Source organism: Gossypium hirsutum, chromosome D12 (genome assembly GCF_007990345.1).
Source record: "Gossypium hirsutum isolate 1008001.06 chromosome D12, Gossypium_hirsutum_v2.1, whole genome shotgun sequence".
NCBI classification, from domain to species: Eukaryota; Viridiplantae; Streptophyta; class Magnoliopsida; order Malvales; family Malvaceae; genus Gossypium; species Gossypium hirsutum.
In genome coordinates this window covers 7,070,124-7,089,739 of record NC_053448.1, presented here as the reverse complement: position 1 = coordinate 7,089,739, position 19,616 = coordinate 7,070,124, and the positions used below count along the sequence as shown (strand labels likewise).

The 19,616-nt window shown below is 30.2% G+C and overlaps 1 pseudogene; it reads right to left on the bottom strand.

Annotated features, from left to right (window-relative positions):
- Nucleotides 1-8,392: 8,392 nt before the first annotated feature.
- Nucleotides 8,393-9,762, bottom strand: LOC107947427 (glucan endo-1,3-beta-glucosidase 13-like; annotated as a pseudogene).
- Between the last annotated feature and the right edge of the window lie 9,854 nt (nucleotides 9,763-19,616).

The following is a 19,616-nucleotide window of genomic DNA, read 5'->3' as shown; positions in this document are numbered from 1 at the left end:
ACCCTTAGCATAAATTTGTTTTGGTAAATGATTATTGTTATTGTTATTTAAATTATAATAAGATTATTATTATCAATAATAAATAATTTAATCATATTTAAACATAATTATTATTAAATATATTTTAATTAAAATATTTATTTTATTAAAATTCTTAATAATTAATATTCTTATATTAATTTACTCAAATCATAATATATGATACTGTAAAATATAAATTAACATAATTATTATTAAATATATTTTAATTAAACTATATAATTTAATAAAATTCTTAATAATTAATATTCTTATATTAATTTACTCAAATCATAATATATGATACTGTAAAATATAAATTAACATAATTATTATTAAATATATTTTAATTAAACTATATAATTTAATAAAATTCTTAATAAATAATATTCTTATATTAATTTACTCAAATCATAATATATGATACTGTAAAATATAAATTAACATAATTATTATTAAATATATAACTTGAAAATTATATTCTGCATAAACATAATTAACTTATACTAAGAAAAAGTTAGATGAAAATGAAATTGTACATCATAATCAATATGTTCAAAAGTTTTACAACATCAAAAAGTTTGAACATTGATATTTAATGGTGAGAAAGAAATCTTCTGACCCATTCCAATCGGGCAACAGAAGGTAAACTGAAGAAAACGATCATTTGAGTTGGATGATCGGGAATTTTACTCAAAGCATCATACCGCTGATCGTCGGTTAAACCTTCAATTGACCATAAGGCTGAATATAAATTTGAAGCTTTCTCTTCCATCTTTTCTTCAGACTTCTGCTGAACTACCACCTCGGAGGTAATACTCATACTGATTCTATCGCCAACGGCCTGGATTTTTTCCCCCAACAAGGTGGCAGCCTCCTCAAATGAAGCATACACATTATCACGAGCATCATATTTCTTTTTTCTCTTGTTTGAAGATGAGGAACCCCCTTGATCTCTATCTCCTCGCGGATCCATACCGGAAACATCCATGTCGTCTAAAGAGACGTCAGCTTCGCAGTCATAGAATGTGTTTCTCTCTTCATTCATATCTGTAGTACGATCATCCTCAGCATGTATTTCTTCAAGAACATCAGCAGCTGTTTGAGCGTCTTTCCCAGTCGCCCGATCTCTTGCTTGTATATGGCAGTAAGCTGGTTGTAGTAAGGGAAAGAACGATGTCTGAACTGAGAGGCTCCTTTGTGACTTTGAAAAAAACGAGGAAATCATATTAGTTATAAGTTTTGTAAAAAAGCAAATAAATACTTGAAATACATTTTACCTTAACATAGGATTCCCAAACTGCATCTTCAGCAACAACGAGCTGCCTATGCTCGTCCCAACCAAAACCGCTGTTGTTTTGACCATTAAGCATGTCGTAGACGACTGACCATTCCCTTTTTAAGCACCTAATCCGAGATTCAATATTTGGTCTCGCCTTCAACATTGCTCCTGGTAAAGCCTTTTCTAGCATTTTCTCTAGCTCGTTCAAATAACCGGCTTTGAATCCGGTATCAGCATTAAATGTTCCTACATTGTGCAAATCCACCATGCAAGAAACCAAGGCTGCATCCTCTTCTGGAACCCATTTTCTCTTACTTCCTCGAGAAGCTTGAGAAGAAGCACCCGTTGGTGGAACACCTGACATATTGTTCTTAAGAAAAAAAAACAAATTAACATTATTTACTATTTTGAATATCATGAATCAAAAGGTGAACAATTTATAATATTATATCGGTAGTTCAATACTAAATTTAAATTTATAACACATGCTGAATGAAAAGATAATTAAATTATAATTCAACAAAGTTTAGTACAATACAGAATTTTAATCAAAGACCACCAAAGTTTCATAAACTAGATACATAAAATAACATCAACAAATCAATTCAAACTCAATTTGTCCCTAAACCTAACTAATTTTTAGATGTTTGCCATTCATCGAACATTTGGTTGGCTAGTTCCATCCTCCAAGTTGCCCAAGCATCCGATGGATGAATATTTGTGATATTCGGTTCATCGTCATCCACCACATTAGTAGGTAATCCTTCTCCCACCTCCGCTTCAATGGGATCAATACTCATATGGGTTCGAATAAAATTATGGAGCAAACAACATGCAATAATAATTCTATTGTGCACCCTTACAGGATAAAACGATGGACTCCTAAGTATTCCCCATCTAAGTTTTAATAAGCCAAAGCATCTTTCAATGACATTACGTGCTGAGGCATGTTTCATATTAAAAAACTCTTGCGGAGAACTTGGCTGATAACCCTGACGCCACTCGTTCAAATGATATCGCTGTCCTCTAAATGGTGCAAGAAATCCCTCACAATTTGTGTATCCAGCATCAACTAGATAATAACAACCTATAAAATAATTTTTTTTTAAAATGATTAATTCAGCAAACAAAGTTTGATCTCAATGAATAATTCAAATTCCTCTAACTATACACTGTACCACGAGGAACTTTTAGTCCATATCTTCTACTAATGGCATCTCGAAGCACCCGTCCATCGGCAACTGAACCTTCCCAACCAGGAAGAACATAAACAAATTGCATCTCAGGTGTACAAACACCTAGCATATTTGTTGCTATGTCACCTTTTCGGATTCGATATCTAGGTTTATCAACTGTTGGCACCTTAATCTTGATGTGGGTTCCATCAAGAGCACCTAAGCAATTCTATATCACATGATATAAAACCTTGAGTTAGAATACTAATTTAATTCTAAGTCAACTAAATGTCGTACAAGCTATATATAAAACTCAGTCTAATACCTTAAACCATTTCCACCTTGTGTCAGAAGAATCGGCTGTAATTGGCTCCGGCTTTTTAAATAAGACATCTTGTAAGCGTATGACAGCATTTAAAACACTATGAAATGCTCTGCTAACAGTTTCCCCGGACCTTCTAAAGTGATGCTTGATAACTCGATTTTTCAGGTGATGGGATATGATATGTAAAAACATTGCTACTTGCTCATCAACAAGCATGTTTCTTGATGACTTCAATCCCCCTATCGATTCTAACATCTCACATAGTTTAAAAAAGGCAGTTCTATTCATCCTAACTTGTTCAATACAAGTCTCATCACTAGCATATACAAGCCTTTTCACATAATCCCGTTTTGCATAAAAATCTAAGGTATAAGACCTAATCCTTGGTCTATAAGTCTGTAGGCTAAGGCTGGCACCCATTCTAAATAAGAACCAAATCGCAATTCTACAGATTTCCAACCATAGTGTCAATGCAATACCAATTCTTTTACGCCTCTCACGTTGTGCAATTAAAGGCAGACGGGCCGTTACTGCAACATATTAAAATTATAAGACACAATCAATAAAACATCGACACTTGAAAACAAACTGAACCATTATTAGTGCCACTGCTATCAAAGAAAGTAGAACCAATTTTATTTATAAACATGCTTTCGCTAAATAGTACTTTACGAAATTAGTACTATTGTATCAATCATACATATTTATTTATATTTTATATTTTTATTCAAAAATAATTTATTAGTTTATGAAGTAAGTCTTTAAGTCTGGCATGACCATCAAATATTTACATAACACTCAAATATTCATTTCGTTTTAATTATCTTTTAATCAAATACATTAATGCGGATTATGATTGTTTAATTAAAATACTTCTCAAAGCCCGTTTAATGCTCTGCCTTATGATTAGTTTTGTGTCGTTAAAAGAAGAAAATTTATACCTTCAAAGAAAGAAGACAATTTTTGTAGCACATTAATGCCAAAGTTTATGCCTTTTAAATTGAAAGATATTTAGCTCATAAATATTGCCCATTAATGTTACATTATATTACACATTTTTAAGTAGTAAATATACATCAACAGTTAAAAGATAATTAAATTTTTAGAGTTAAATCTATTTACATCAATAAAAAAATATGTACAGTTAACCAAAAGGTATTCATATAGCATTTAATTACTCTTAATTGCTTACCTTTTAACTTGACATAAATTAAATTACTTTGACTAATTTACTTAATTTGAGAGATAATTATAAATTTGTTTATGGAATTTCAAATAAATGAAGCACACCAAACGAGGCAGTTTGTTAGTTCAATGTCATGGAGGAATTCTTCACTGAAAGTTTGTAATGAAAAATAGTCGAAAAATAGAAGCTAGTTCAAATTTTATGAAGTTAGAAAATTTTCAGATTGAGTAATTTCTGTAACAAAAAAGAGAATTCCTAGATTTTGCAGAGAACCAGGCCCTAAGCCCCCAGTATCCCAACAAATGTAAAAATAAAGAACCAAAAAAACAATAACAGAAATGTACACCTAGAAAATCGGATATATCAATCTAAAATGAAAACATTTATTGACATTCAAAACCATTACAATGTCAGAAACTAATGCCACATCTTATTATCCCACCAAGGCGCCGATAACAATTTTCGCTTTTAGATATTTAACAACCTCATTCAATCAACATTTTTGATAAATGATTCCATAATCAGAAGTTACAGCATAAGATAAATATAAATTCCAATTACATAACTGGAATGCAAATTATGATCTCTTCCGGGAAAAACAAAAGGGCTACTTTAATCTTCATTTTTAAAAGCTTAAGCGACCGCTAACAGCAGAATCAAGTTAGAAGTAGATTTCCATTAAAAGGGTATATCATTGTAACCTCCAAAGCACACCAAACGAGAGATAATTATAAATTTGTTTATGGAATTTGTTCACTGAGTTGATTTTATTTGTGTCAAGTTGACAATGTTTTTCTACCCTGAACTGTTGTAAGGTTGAAGAGTAATGCTGTTTTGAGTTCATGATAGCTTCTCTATGCTTATGCTCTTATTTTTGTCATTGAAATGTATCCTTATTTATTCATTTTTTTTGCCATCAATGACTAACAAATCAAGTTCCAGTTTCACATTGTACTGACTAACAAATCAACAACAATTTCCAGCAGACAATCAATAACAATATCAAAACAAATTGCAACAATTTCCAGTTTCATCTTCTACTCACTAACAAATCAATACAAATCAAAAACATTTCAAGAGAGGATAACCAACTGTTGACCATATAACTAAAATGGTCTTGAACAAGAAAGAGGGGCTGCAGGTGCTCGATGATTCTTCTAAGGAGATGCTAGTAATCTTATAAAACAAGTGGTGTCTTTGCTTAGTTGAATATAATGTAATTCTAACTGTAATTGCCGATGTGATCAGTAATCCCTCTACCTATCAAAATTTGCTAGATTAAACTGATTCAGATAAAGGATGATTACCAACAGGTATCTATGCATAAATCTGCACAACTAGCATGTTCCATTGGAAAATATTGTTCTAAACTATGACTCTTTTGTTGCAGCAAAGCCTACCATGTTATGAGGTTGAGTCAATTTTGGGCATATTTCAGCAAAGCCTACCATTATCACCATTGCCTCTAAAGGAATGACAGTCCCTTACATCACTGCAATCTTTTTTATACCAAATTTTCTTACACCTTAAAATAGATATGGTTTGAAAAAGGAGTGGAGAAATAGTTCAAAGAAAAATAGTTTCTTCAACTACCACGTATCTAAGATATGTCCTAAAAGATAAAATCATTGCATAACATTAGGCGTCTTTACATTTCATTCATTATCTTTGAGTATTGGCAACGATGTCCAGCATAAAGGAAAAAGTCTCAGTTAGGTTTAAGTAGCAAAGCTCACCAATAAGATTCGAACGAACAACTAATACTCATTTTTTATTCCCAACTAATATGCATGTCAAAGACAACATCAATTAGAATGAAAAAGAATAATGATACATTAATCATTCTTGCCAACCTAACTTAGTTTTACAGTTTTCTACAAGTTGCATTCTACAATATTAAAAAATTAATTAATTAATTAATTAAAATCAGACCTATAATTCATACCTTGCACCCAAGTAGCTTGAATAGTGATGCAAAAAATGAGTAGCACCCTCAATTGTTTTTGAAGAGTAAATTCCTTTAACACCTAAAAGTTGAGAAAAAGAATAGCTGATTGAAATATGGAATTTTAAGTTAATCACCTCAGCTTAGAAGATTCAAAGAAACATTAACCAGTCAAAATAGATGGAGTAAACCAACAACTGCACAAACTAATGTAGAGAGTGAGACTACAAAGAATAAAACATGAATAAACTCAACCGTTTTTACATGAAATTTTAATATGGAAGTATCTTACTTAGGTGGCTAACTAGAAGGTCAGAAAACATAAACAAGAGGAAAAGAGAACAAAGGGGAGACGCCATTTATGGAGATGCTCAACCTAAGTTCCAAATTACATAATCACAGTTAATGACAAACACAGATTGAAACATGCTAGGAAGTTTAGGCGAAAATGAATTTTGCATCAGATTGCATGCAAATGTCTTGTGCCCTAACATAGAAAGAAAAAGGGTAAAACAATGGGGGGCTCAGGCTTGTTTATGTAAAGTTGCACATCAACTGAGAAAGAAGAAACAGAGATCAGGCCCTGAAAGTGCAATGAATAAGACACACAAGACAACCATTACAACTCAGTACAGAGAGAAGAAGGTAGTTAGAACAATTACAGGATAATTGAGAGCAAAAGAGAGTTAGAAACCTTTACCTTTCAGTAGCAGTAACCTGGAAACCCACCAATTGAGAGCAATCGAAAGAGGCAAATCGGTGGTTGAGAAGGGAAATCGAAAGAGTGACTGGTTGTAAAGAAAAAGAAAAGAAAAGGTTGAGAGACAGAGGAAGAGGCGAAGGAATGGGGAAGCCAATCGGGAGGCGAAGGTAGAACAAAGGAAGAGGCGACGGAATGGGGAAGCCAATCGGGAGGGTAAAACAGGGAGGGAACAACGATGCAGCACCTAATCTAAGCAAAAGGGCTGTATTACAAATCGGTGGTTTTCACCGATTAGATCTGTATTGTATTACACGCGTATTAGAAAGACATTGAACCAAACGACGGATCAAAGAGGTATTAGGTGGGGCCCACCGATTAGGGGTGTATTGGCATAGCCAATACACCCAACCAAACATAGTGTAATTTGCTTGAATGGTAAAAAAAACATACATATGACGTATTCAAGAATTTCTTTTATAACACTAATAAAGTAACAATAGGAAGGAAAACACTTATATAATAAAATAGAATATAGTAAATTTTGTGAGTGATTGAAAGGTTTAAGGTTTAAATGTGTAAAAAAACTAAGGTAATAGGGGAAGCAGGGGGTTAAAGGGCTGGGAGGAAGAGCAAACTATCAAGTTAGCTAAAATTATTGATAGAAGTATTGGAATTTTTATGACTGATATTATTAGGTATTGATGTCATCTCAATCATATCCCAAATCATGAAAAAAAAGTTCATACGGAAAAAGTTTAATTATAAAATATTTTTAATTTAGGCACACAAAATAAAAGAAATTGTAATTTAAGTACCTAAGTTATATAATTTAGCCATTTTGACCATTCCTGTTAAAATCACAAACGGTAAATTGATGTGATAATTAAAATTGATATAATAATAAATTTAGCTTTCATTTTTTACATATTAAATCAATTTAATCATAATTTTAAAAAAAATAACCCTCTAAATTTACATATAATTTTAATTTTATCCTGATTCTAAAAAATTTAAAGAAATATATACAAACACATAAATATTTTCAAAAAATATAATAATAAATTTAAATTTAATATTAATATTAATATTAATATTAATATTAATATTAAATAAAATAAAAATCATCTCACTCCGTCCCCGTCTGCCCTCCCCCATCCGAGATAGTGATTTGGGACTCCCCTACCTACCACATACATTGGCTTTCCCAATTGTCGATTTGAACTTCTCAAAATGAGTCCGATAAATTTTTGATTTGGTTTGAACAAAATATATAACCTCAAGACGTATAAAAATGGTTGGATCAAAGTTTTCTGGATTCTCACAACTGTTGGTATCCGCGATACTGAAATGGTTAGATTTTGAAGTCAAAGGGCTTCCTCAAGCCTGAAGAAAAGCCAAGCAATGGTTTTACTTTTAGCAGTTGAAGGTGAATGGACATAATTGAGATTCCTCATCATTTCATTTCATGCCATTGTCAGCTAAACTGCTAAGAACACTGCCCCAGGCAACTGCTGTTTCTGACAAAAGACAAAACGTATCAGCCTCTGCCCCACTCCCACCTCCTCTTTCACTTCTCTTTATTATTTTATCTAATCTTAGTATCATTTTATTCGCACCATCCTTAAGCTTAATCACAATTTCTCAACTAATACCCTGGCTGGAATATATGTATAGGCTCCAGTAGTTGAAGGGCTTTTCTCTTTTATATATTACACACACAAAAAAACACAAATAAGAAAAGTGAAAGTGTAGTTAATATAAATAAAATAAAGTGATATAAAATATTAGATGCCTAAACCAATTACAAAGATAGGAATCGGATAACATTTATAATAGTAATACGTTGCCATATGCTTTAATTCCATCTGACATTACATTCCCAAGCATAAAAATCACAAATTCAGGGTAAAACTAAACCTTGCATCAGCTTCCCTTGTACAAAAGCAGTAAAATCCCCACAATTTCCCACCATAAAAAGCTTGATTTATACTTGGACAAAGGAGGTGTTGCTGACCTATCAGACCTGAAAGACATTATTAAATAAAAGCAAACATATCAACATTAATCAACCCTGCCAAGTGTCAAACAGAAGAGAATACAATGACCATACCCTGGTGCTGCATACAGACACTTTCCATAGCCTGCATATGTAAGATGAGCAAAGTTATTGTATGTTGATGATGAAATGAATCGTTTCTTTACACAAACTACACAATGAAAAAGATTTTTACTGGGGTTATTTTTTGTTAAAGTGGCGGTTCCTCCGAAATTGCAAGCGATATCGGAGTTGCCATTCTGTTGGTAGTAATTATTGAAGGCATAAGAAGCATGAGAAAGGAGTGTGTCAGGCTCATAACATTTTCCTCCCTCCTGGATTGCACCACAATCAGACATTCCCAGTCCACATGCCCAGTCTAATGCATTCTGCTAGTCAATCTGGGAGACACCTGCCAGTGCCACACACCATGTGGTACCATCAAGGAAAGTTGTGTTTCCTTCTGGAGGTGAAAGGGTTGTCACTGGAATCGCTGCATCTGCCTTGTCTTGCACTGATGTTTCCATTGTTGGCACTACCATTGTTAAGTTTAAGAAAGGTATATAAACAAGAATGAGATCCGAGAGGCCAATGAGGAGGAGAAAGAGAAATGAACTCTGTGACCCAATACCAAGCCAAGAAATAAAGAGGAGAGAAGCAAAGCAAACCATTGAAAGAAGCATACCTAGAAAACAGCAGGTCATTAATAAGAGGGAGCACTTGAAAACCAAAGCTACCTTTGTCATGGTGTAGGTGCTTTCTTCTTTAGCTAACCTCCTCTTCTAAAACCTCTTTCACTCCACCACACTACACCACTAATGACTGAGTGTGACAAAAAAGGCTCACGTCCTTAACACTCGTAATGTGTCTTAAGAGACATCAACTCTTCCTACACCACTTAATTACATTAACAAGAGTGATGAAATGTGTTATAAATGCAGCAGATGGGAAGAAAGAAGGGAAGTTGAGAGGAATCAGGAGTTTCTTGAAAGGAAATTATCCTCTTTTTCTCTTTATTCAAGGAGAAAAAAGAGTGATTGATGTATGTATCAAGAAATGCATCAGTGTTAACTGTTAAGCCACCCAAGTACACTAGTTGGGACACACCATTATACCACTGATTTTATATTATTTCCCTCTTTCTTTTCCTTATTGTATATCTCGGTTTTTCTATTCCATTTTCAAATTAATGTGTTTTGGCTACTATTTCAACTTGAATTTTTTATTTAATTTGATATCTAATCTAATTTTATCCAATTTAACACCTAAATTTGTCAAATATTTTATAAATTATTTCAATATATTAGCAATATTATTTTTTTATAAGATAGTAAAAATAATTAATGTATTGTTAACATGTGGCAAATGGCATGTTATTTCTTTTTTGTATTTTAAATATTCAATTACTTTTAGTTTTATTTATTTTATTTTATTTTATTTTTTAATTTAAAATTATGAATTTATTTTAATTTGGGTTTTTAGAGCTCTTGTTTTTTTTATTCAATATTAATTTGTTAAGTATAGCTTAATGCATAATTTTTTAAACACAAATTTCTTCTAATACTAATGACATTTTTGTAGCATAACACGAATTTTTTTAACAACGTTAGTGTTTTGGGATAATTTGTATAACATTTTACTAGTTTAAGTATCAAATTAAGAAAAATTATCAAATTCAAATACTGAATTAAATAAAAAAATTTAAATGCTAAATTAGGAAAAAGTGCAAAATGTTATATAAAGGGAATGTCATTAATATGTTTTTGGGTGCAGAGAAGTGAAATTCTAAAATTGAAATAGTGAAAAAGAGAGGGTCCAGAAAGCACAAAGTTCAAAGCCTATTTTTTATTCACGCCCCAACCCCAAATTGAAATTTTATTCAGAGTCAAAGCCTAAAATTGATTCCCATTTCAGTGCACAAAGTCAGACTCAAAACCCATGAGATTTTAGTAGGGGTGTGTAAATTTTGGGTAAATTTGAATTAATTTGATTAATCAATTTGTAACACTTTTAACCTTTATCCGTTATTGGAATAGGGTTACGGAGTATTACCGAACTTTTAACTTAAGCAATCATACATTTCATATTCATTTCTCAATCAAACAAAAGTCAATCAATTTCATGTGTGTAGTCCCTAATACGGGCCCTCGAGGTCCAAAATAGATATTAAAAGTGGTTCGGGACTAAATCAAGTACTCAGGAAATTTTTCCCCAAAATTTCAAAAAATTTTCCTTAGAATCAGGGGACACATGCTTGTGTCTCTGCACGTCTGGACAAAAATACGTCATTTTAAGGCCACTTTGCTCACCCATTTTAACATAACATCACAAATTTTTCTTTTAATTATACCAACGTGTTTAACTCATTTCATTGATTTATCAAAATCTACTACTAATTACATGCATACGAATATTTAATATTCACAACCATAATTCAAACTATTTCATCACCAAACCAACCCTATACATGCCATATAAACAAAAATTTACATTACAAAAACTACTGGAAATAATAGGGTGAGGTTGATGTGATGATCCGATCCTCCGACCTACGTTAATCTACAAAAAAAATATTAAACAACACGAGTAAGCTTATTGAAGCTTAGTAAGTTCGTAGGCCTTAAGTATAAATCTTACCGAACATACTAAATAATTTATTTAAATTAAGCATTTCACAACATTTCCTGCCAATCACAATTTTTATTGATGAATTCACATAATTGAGCTCAATGTCAATAACTATTTAATTTCTTTCACATTAATCCCTGTAACACTTACCAATCCTTGCTAAATTAGAGAACGTCTTACGAATTTGAGTACATCGTTTCTTGATGTCATAGTCCAACTATGGTATTACACAATTGCCATGGCCCTGCCATGGTCTTACACTCATAATGCCATAACCCAGTTATGGTCTTATTATCAGGATGCCATAGCCCAGCTATGGTCTTACACGTATACATTTACTGCCATGGTCCAACCATGGTCTTACATTCAAGGTGCCATAACCCAGTTATGGTCTTATCATCAGAATACCACAGCCCAGCTATGGTCTTACATATAAACACTGTCATGGTCCAACCATGGTCTTATCCATCAATTCATCCTATGTCATAAAACGATCGTACTAAATCTTGCGTTTCACTTAATTTGAACTTTTCAATTCAATTTTCATATATTTACAATAATCATATTTCAAAAACAAAAACTCGAAATAATGCATTATATGATTCATAAATTAACAATTAATCATGAACGTTCAACCATATGAACTTACCTGGACCAATTTGTAGAAGTTGTTGTAATTCGGGGACTATTCAGCTAATTTTCCTTTTTCACGATTTTCTTCGGGTTCTTGATCTATAATATAAAATTTTTCATTCATTAGCATTTAATTCAATTATAATTCACTTTACAGTTTATACCCTTCAAATTTCAAAATTACACAATTACCCCAACTTTTACAATTTTTACGATTTAGTCCCTCAATAATTAACTCATCAAATGAGCTAATTTTTCTCAATCAACACTTTACCTAAATATTATAAGCTATTACACAGCCTTTAATAAACAGAATTTAATACCAAACCCTAAGATTTAATCTTTCTCACAATTTGGTCCTAAAATCAATTTCTATTGAAATTACTTGATAAAATCATCATATAACAAAATTAAGTCTTCAAATCCATGTTAATTCATCATAAAAATCCAGCACTCATCAATGGTAACTTTCAAAATTACTCATAAAATCAAAAACTAAGGTAAATTTTGGATCTAATTGTAACAATCTCAAAAACATAAAAAAAATTCAAGAAATGGGTAAGGATTTGACTCACATGAAGCAAAAATTGAAGAACCAGCTTAAACCCTTTCTCCCATAGCTGTTCTTGGCCAAATTTTATTAGGAAATGTCTAGAAAATCTTTAATTCCAATTTTATTTCATTTTTATTTGGCAAAATTTACAATTTTGCCATTAAATGGTTTTATTTAATTAATTTCCTATGTTATGCCGCATCAGCCATTTACTTTAGGCATATTTATGCCTTAAGTCCTCCCTTATTTATTAGTTAAGCTATTTAATCACTTTAGCAAGTTTTGTACCTTTTTCAATTTAGTATTTTTTAATTAATTAACTATCGAAACGATAAAATTTTCTAACGAAACTTTAATACTACCTTAATGACACTCCGTAAATATTTATAAAAATATTTACGGCTTGGTTTATAAAATCGAGGTCTTGATACCCCCTTTTTAAAACCAATTAACCTAATAATTCATTCTAAACTCAAATCACTATTTCACAAATCTTTCTAAAATCACATTTAACTCGTAAATACTAAATAATAAAATTTACAAGCTTACTCCTCCTAATTGGTGACTTCGAATCACCGTTTCTGTTACCATTGAAAATTCAGGCTTGTAACACCCCTTACCCGTATTCGACACCAAAATAGGGTACGAGGTATTACCGGAGTTTACTAATTAATTTTCAGACATTTCATTTTTATCTAGCATTCATATTTATAACCAATCAAAATCAATACATTAATGAGCTAACGTTAACCAATTTAACTTATACATGCCATTATAACCAGAATCAAATCATCCAAAATTACCGATAGAACCAATGGATACTGTGAAATATCTCAACAAGCTTCCAACTCAATTTAGCTTCCGATAATCAGCTAAATGTATCAAATAATTATACATATTACCAATAATAATTTAATTCCAATAATAATACACACATATATATAATTTTCATTACCAAATAGCATTCACTTCAACTAAAATTATTATAGAATATAGCTCATTCGAGCTTACCAGACTAAATTGCAGAAATACCAAAATTCAGGGATATTTTGGAAGTTTTCTATTTTTCTCAAATTTTCACCCAATCTTGATCTAAATTAATATTTCATTCCATTTACTAATTTAAATAATAAAACAATTCATTTCATGCAATTTGGTCACTTTTTGACATTTTTACAAATTTACCCTTAAAGTTTTACTTTTATTCAATTTAGTCCCTGAGTCTAAAACGTGCAAGTTATCCATGCTAACTGAATATTCATATATATATATATATATATATATATATTTTCCTCCTCCTCCTCTCCATTCCACATCCTTAGTTTATAATACATGCTTATAAGTAACATTATCTATGATTTCACAATTTACTTGTAAATTTATTCAAAGTTGTCTATTTGAGTCATATGCACTAAATTATTTTTATCTTAAGCTACAGAACTCCAAATTAGGATACGCTAATTTTACCTGAAACTAGACTCACATACCTTCTTACCATAAAATTTTCAGAATTTTTGGTTCAGCCAATAAGTACAGTTTATTCTTTAAAGTCACATTTGTTCTGCTGTCTGACAATTCCGACCCTTCTTCACTAAAAATTAATTATCTCTTTGTTCAGAATTTGTATGATGTCCCTATTTGTTTCTATTGAAAATAGAATCATTAAGGATTTTAAACATATAAATTGTAACCCATAACTATTTTTGTACAATTTTTAATGAATTTTCCAAGTCAGAACAGGGAACCCGGATTCATTCTGACCTTGTCTCACAAAATTTATTATATCTCATAATTTACAATTCCATTACTTACAACGTTTCTTTTATGAGAAACTAGACTCAATAATATTTAATTCCATATTTTATTCATACTCTAATTCGATTTTCATAATTTATGGTGATTTTTCAAAGTGAGCCCACTGTTACTGTCCAAAACCATTTTAGTGCAAGATGTTTATTACCATGTTTATAACACCCTTATTTTCTTTCTCTACACTATTTCTCATCACTTTCTCTTATTTTCTCTTCACTAACATATCAAGAACATAGGACCATATATACAAAAACTTTACATTAACATCATTTCCATGCTTTTTCAATAATATCAAACTTAGAAATATATTAAAATCTTGATGTACTTACCTTGTCATATTGATTTCAATCTTTAACTTGATTTTCTCTCTCCTCCAGCTTCTATTTCTTGAATCCAACTTGATATTCTAGCTCCCCATAGTCTCCTTGTTATCTTTCTCTCGTGATGGATATGGAAATTCTTTTGATTTCTAGATAAAAATGATGAATTTTTGGTGGAAGGACTAAATTGTAAAGAAAGTAAAACTTTCTTTCTTCTCTTCTCTTCTAACATGAATTGCATGGAAAAGATGGTGGGTTGGATCCTTCTCATCTTTCTTTCCACATATATATATACTAAATATTAAAATAATAAAATAATAACATATCATTTAAAAATCAAATCAAAATATTAATAAACTAATATTTATTTATTTATTTAATCTAAAATATCTCCAACATCATCATTATCTTCTAGATTTCTCTCTCTTTTAATTGACCATTTTGCCCCTCATGATCTTTTGAAATTCCACCTTGAGTCATCACTTAATTTGGTAAAATTGTGATTTAGTCCCTCAAACTTCTTCACCTTTTTCAATTTGGTCCTAATCCATCCATTTTTCTTAGTTTCTAGATCATTCCACCCTTAAAATATTTACACCATTGGTCCTTCAACTTTTTATATTTATACTTTAACCCCTTAATTTTTGAGTATTTACTCTTGGGCAACAAAACTTTTCTCACTTTTACGATTTAATCCTTTCTTGAACTAATATGTCATAATATACGACCCAATGTTGACATAACTCCAAAATTTCCCCTTTTTGACGCTTTATTTTCTTATTTTATTATATCAAAAATAATATCTTACTGTAAAGATTTTCGGGATATTACAAGGCTGTTACACGATTGAATTTGGTTAATCGGTCGGTTAACCGAATTAATTCGGTCGGGGGTCGGTTAATAATTTTTTGGAAGTTCGGTTAACGATTAATTCGGTTCGAAATCGGTCGGTTAACCAAATTAACCAATTTTAATAAATAATATTATAATATATAAGTATTCAGTCGGTTCGTTTAATTTTTTGAAATATAAATTAATTGGTCTGTTAAGTCGATTAACCAACCGAATTAACTGAAAAAGTTCGGTTCGGTTAATTTTTTTTAATTCGGTTCGGTTAACGGTTAAAGGTTTAAAAGGGTCGGTTAATTCGGTTAATGGTAGTTCAAGTCGGTTAACTGATCGGTTAACCAATTGAATACCCCTAAATTTTAGTTTAGGGTTTTAACAAAGTGGAGAGTGCATTTATAAAGAATCTTAATAATAATTAAAAAAATTAAAAATTGTTTTAAACTTGTGTAATTTATTTAAATTTTAATAATATATTTTTATTTAGTTTTTATGAGAAAATTTTATAAACAATATTTCTAACTTTAAAATCTTGTATAATTGTTGTAAAAATGATCTTTCAAAATTTGTATGATAATAGTCATTATTCAAAAAATTTATAGTCAAGACCTAGTTGTAAAAAATATTTGGTTTTTCATTTAAACATTAAAGTATATTGATCAATTATTTGAGATAATAATAATAGTTTAAATTTTTTAAGAGCTTTTACCTTTAAAAAAAATGGAGAGTTTTTTTAAGGTTAAATTACTTTGAATTATTTTTATTTAAAAATTTGATGATATATCTATAATATGATTTTGTTAAAAAAATAAATAAATTTAATAGAGAATTAAAAACTAAAATATATATATATATAAAAGGAGAGATTGTCACTTGTCGCAAATTTGATGATATATCTATAATAGTGTTTGTCCTTTATATGAAGTGGTTAAGTTGATCCTAGCTTTCAACTAAACGCTCTACTTTGCCGTCTTCAAATCATAATTGTTTCAAGTATAAGCTCGAGCAACACAAACTAAATCACAAAATGAAACTTGTAATTAACTTTTGGTAGGAATGTTAATTTCTCCCTGTAATAGATAACTACGCATTTTTCTCAAAAAATAGAATTTATTCTATGAAATAATTTGCCACTACTTTATAGCAGAATAACTATGTCTATTAAAATTTTTAAATTGTTTAACCAGTAGTTTCTATTTATAAAAACAACACAAGAGATCTATTTAAATAATGTCTAATTAAACAATATTTTAATAGAAAATTCAATACTATAGTAGAACTATAGTATAAGGAGAGGCGACACCTCTAGTAAAATGCTAGGATTTGTCACCCTTTACATGGTATAAGGCCTAGTTGGGTTTTTTTTATATTGAGTCTAATTATATGTGTTTCCTAAACTTTAATCCAATCCAATATTTATTTTCTATTACCCAATATATTATTTATTTAATTTACTTAATTTTATTTAAATTAATTTTTCAATTAAATTACTTTCTCAACCCAATTCTAATTCCATTAAAGCCATTACAACTTTATTATATTAGAATATAAGAGGATATATATTTAATTGTTTTATTCAACAAATCCATAATGACTAATTAATTTAATTCTTATTTCGAACTTCAATTAATTAATCACTTATTTAATTATAATTAATTAAATAACAATTATAAAACATTAAATTAATTCTTAAGTCATTTTTGTACTTAGTGAGAAAATACATTCACTTTATAACCACATAACTAAAAAATTGGTATTTTAATGAATCTAAATTTGACAAAAGAATTTTAATTGTGTTAACAATTGGATTTAAATTTTTAAATTTAAAAAATAGAGGGACTAAATTCATTGAAATAAAAGTAGGAGAACTAAGTTTCAAATATATAGGGACGGATCCATGATTTTACTCTAAAGGGTATAAGCAAGGTAAGGAAAATATCGTTGCAGATGCTTTATCGCGAAGGTATGCTCTTTTAAATTATTTGGATGTTAAGTTACTTGGTTTTGCTTATTTAAAGGAATTATATGCTGATGATTCTGATTTTGGAGAAGTTTACAAGTTATGTGTGCAAGGTGCGTATGACAGGTACTATCAGCAAGATGGATTCCTATTTCGAGAAAATAAGTTGTGCATACCCCAAGGATCAACTAGAAATTTGCTGGTTCATGAAGCACATAGTGGGGGTTTAATGGGACTTTTGCTGAATATAGATGTTATATTTGAATTGTGAGCTATCCAATTCTCTTTGTTCTTACGGAATTGATTTGACTTATCAAGCATAGCTTGTGGCGTCCATCTTTTCTTTGTTTACCGAACTTATCACATTTGGTGTGGCGTTCAATATACCTTTGGTTCCTATCATAGTTGATAGTGACGACCTTTTTTGTAACAAAAAAAGAGTCAACTCTTCATATATATATATATATATATATTTCTTATCAAATAAATCAATTTAATGTTTTTTTAAAAATATGAACGATTTAACTGTAAAAAAATTAAAAGAAAAAAATCACACTATATAAAATTAATTATTTCTTTCCAATATGCAAAAAAGAATAACTAATACTATGCTAAAAATTTCATAAACATCATTATAATTCCAAAAATTAAATTTAAGAACTTGGCCTTATTCTTATTTTTCAATACTATGTATTCTAAATTGCACCCTTCGCTTTTTATAAGATCAAACTCATCAATGATAGAATTTGTTAAAAATTCTCGAGTTATCTCTTTTTCGATGTATGCCACCAAATAAGTTAAAAGAAAATCATCTTCCATTATGTTGCGAAGCCTTACTATAGGAAGATAATTCTTTAGTAAGACATACAAATCAAAATCCAAGGAAGTCACTACCCTAATATGTACGGTATAGGTCAAATCAATTAATTCTGAAATTTGACTTTAAAATCCATATTGGTCCTCTAAGTTTAGTCTTTCATGGCCCATCATACATTAATATTTGATTATTATTATATAATTAAAAACTTAAAAATACTTTGTTAATATAAAGTATAACCTTATGATTTAATGGGCGAATTGTATGAATTATAATTTAGTCAGGGGGTGAATGTTGTACAATGTGAACACCAAATCTAAAATACAAGGACGATCACCCCTTGCATCCCCTGAATCCATCCCTACAAATATACGGAAAATGTAGAAATTTAAAGTATATTTTAATCAAAATAAAAATATTACCAAAATTATCCCACCAATTTACAAATTTTATAAAAAGGAAAAGAAAACCTTTGGAAATCGAGCATAACTTACCATATTTTTGGATAAATACCCAAATAAAGGTATGGATGAGTTGTGCCTAACTAAGCTGCGGTCTTTTTTTTTTTTTTTTTAAATTCTCAACTTGGCCTAGAATATCCGAATAACGCATTTCATTCTCTAAAAACTTCCATGATATTTAATATTATTGACCCACAATTTAAATAGATTCGGGTTGAATTTTGTAAGGTTTGTATATTGAGCCCACATGATATGAAGTGTTCGTAGGAAGAGCGTCTATATACGTCAAACCTAAAGTGGAATATGCATGAACCCTACTAACGATGTTTCTTTCACAAACAATAATCATATCATACAAATAGACAACTCTACTCACCTAAAAGATACACAGAAACACTTAACAAAAAATAATAAAATATTAAAAATATATAACATTATATTATTATTTATTTACTTCTATAATTAAATTTAAATAAATATATTTTTAATTTAAATTTTAGAGGGATCAAGTCCTCCCATAAACAAAGAAGTAAAAGTGAATTTAGTAAAATTTAAAAGAAAATTAAGGAGGGGAGTAGGAGGCATTGGCAGTCCCTCCACCGTTGTTCCTGCATTACAGAAGTAAATGATGTTTATTTATTGAAGGGAATTTAGAAATTTGGAAAGCCCAATCAAAGATGCGAGAGGTTCCTATCAAGGCGGGGGTGGCGCCCGACCAACAACTTTCCTTTTGCCGGCTCTCTGTTTCTGGTTGGCTTAGCCTAATAAGGCTTTATCTTTTAAAGCCCATGTGCTCCTTCCATTTTCTGTCTTTCATTTATTCCAATTCCCATTGCTTTTCTCCTTCATTTATATTACTTTTCTTTTTCTTTTTTATTTCAATCGTTTATATCATTCTTTCTTAAAACATATTTTAT